This window comes from Coregonus clupeaformis, unplaced genomic scaffold (genome assembly GCF_020615455.1).
Source record: "Coregonus clupeaformis isolate EN_2021a unplaced genomic scaffold, ASM2061545v1 scaf0804, whole genome shotgun sequence".
In the NCBI taxonomy this organism is placed as follows: Eukaryota; Metazoa; Chordata; class Actinopteri; order Salmoniformes; family Salmonidae; genus Coregonus; species Coregonus clupeaformis.
Genome location: NW_025534259.1, coordinates 217,977 through 220,844, shown reverse-complemented (window position 1 = coordinate 220,844; position 2,868 = coordinate 217,977).

Sequence of the window (2,868 nt, the reverse complement as noted above, 5' to 3'; positions counted from 1 at the left end):
TACTGTATGTAATGATATGTCTATGTCTTCTAGATGGTGTTCTATACTGTATGTAATGATATGTCTGTCTTCTATATGGTGTTCTATACTGTATGTAATGATTTGTCTGTCTTCTATATGGTGTTCTATACTGTATGTAATGATATGTCTATGTCTTCTAGATGGTGTTCTATACTGTATGTAATGATATGTCTGTCTTCTAGATGGTGTTCTATACTGTATGTAATGATATGTCTATGTCTTCTATATGGTGTTCTATACTGTAAGTAATGATATGTCTATGTATTCTATATGGTGTTCTATACTGTATGTAATGATATGTATATGTCTTCTATATGGTGTTCTATACTGTATGTAATGATATGTCTATGTCTTCAAGATGGTGTTCTATACTATATGTAATGATATGTCTATGTCTTCTAGATGGTGTTCTATACTGTATGTAATGATATGTCTGTCTTCTATATGGTGTTCTATACTGTATGTAATGATATGTCTATGTCTTCTAGATGGTGTTCTATACTGTATGTAATGATATGTCTATGTCTTCTAGATGGTGTTCTATACTGTATGTAATGATATGTCTATGTCTTCTATATGGTGTTCTATACTGTATGTAATGATATGTATGTCTTCTATATGGTGTTCTATACTGTATGTAATGATATGTATATGTCTTCTATATAGTGTTCTATACTGTATGTAATGATATGTATATGTCTTCTAGATGGTGTTCTATACTGTATGTAATGATATGTCTATGTCTTCTATATGGTGTTCTATACTGTATGTAATGATATGTCTATGTCTTCTAGATGGTGTTCTATACTGTATGTTATGATATGTCTATGTCTTCTAGATGGTGTTCTATACTGTATGTAATGATATGTCTATGTCTTCTAGATGGTGTTCTATACTGTATGTAATGATATGTCTATGTCTTCTAGATGGTGTTCTATACTGTATGTAATGATATGTCTATGTCTTCTATATGGTGTTCTATACTGTATGTAATGATATGTCTATGTCTTCTAGATGGTGTTCTATACTGTATGTAATGTTATGTCTATGTCTTCTATATGGTGTTCTATACTGTATGTAATGATATGTCTATGTCTTCTAGATGGTAATCTATACTGTATGTAATGATATGTCTATGTCTTCTATATGGTGTTCTATACTGTATGTAATGATATGTCTATGTCTTCTATATGGTGTTCTATACTGTATGTAATGATATGTCTATGTATTCTATATGGTGTTCTATACTGTATGTAATGATATGTCTATGTCTTCTAGATGGTGTTCTATACTGTATGTAATGATATGTCTTGTCTTCTAGATGGTGTTCTATACTGTATGTAATGATATGTCTATGTCTTCTATATGGTGTTCTATACTGTATGTAATGATATGTCTATGTATTCTATATGGTGTTCTATACTGTATGTAATGATATGTCTATGTCTTCTAGATGGTGTTCTATACTGTATGTAATGATATGTCTATGTCTTCTAGATGGTGTTCTATACTGTATGTAATGATATTTCTATGTCTTCTAGATGGTGTTCTATACTGTATGTAATGATATGTCTATGTCTTCTATATGGTGTTCTATACTGTATGTAATGATATGTCTATGTCTTCTATATGGTGTTCTATACTGTGTGTAATGATATGTCTATGTCTTCTAAATGGTGTTCTATACTGTATGTAATGATATGTCTATGTCTTCTATATGGTGTTCTATACTGTATGTAATGATATGTCTATGTATTCTATATGGTGTTCTATACTGTATGTAATGATATGTCTATGTCTTCTAGATGGTGTTCTATACTGTATGTAATGATATGTCTGTCTTCTAGATGGTGTCCTATACTGTATGTAATGATATGTCTATGTCTTCTATATGGTGTTCTATACTGTATGTAATGATATGTCTATGTCTTCTATATGGTGTTCTATACTGTATGTAATGATATGTCTATGTCTTCTAGATGGTGTTCTATACTGTATGTAATGATATGTCTATGTCTTCTAGATGGTGTTCTATACTGTATGTAATGATATGTCTGTCTTCTATATGGTGTTCTATACTGTATGTAATGATTTGTCTGTCTTCTATATGGTGTTCTATACTGTATGCAATGATATGTCTATGTCTTCTAGATGGTGTTCTATACTGTATGTAATGATATGTCTGTCTTCTAGATGGTGTTCTATACTGTATGTAATGATATGTCTATGTCTTCTATATGGTGTTCTATACTGTAAGTAATGATATGTCTATGTATTCTATATGGTGTTCTATACTGTATGTAATGATATGTATATGTCTTCTATATGGTGTTCTATACTGTATGTAATGATATGTCTATGTCTTCAAGATGGTGTTCTATACTATATGTAATGATATGTCTATGTCTTCTAGATGGTGTTCTATACTGTATGTAATGATATGTCTGTCTTCTATATGGTGTTCTATACTGTATGTAATGATATGTCTATGTCTTCTAGATGGTGTTCTATACTGTATGTAATGATATGTATATGTCTTCTAGATGGTGTTCTATACTGTATGTAATGATATGTCTATGTCTTCTATATGGTGTTCTATACTGTATGTAATGATATGTATGTCTTCTATATGGTGTTCTATACTGTATGTAATGATATGTATATGTCTTCTATATAGTGTTCTATACTGTATGTAATGATATGTATATGTCTTCTAGATGGTGTTCTATACTGTATGTAATGATATGTCTATGTCTTCTATATGGTGTTCTATACTGTATGTAATGATATGTCTATGTCTTCTAGATGGTGTTCTATACTGTATGTTATGATATGTCTATGTCTTCT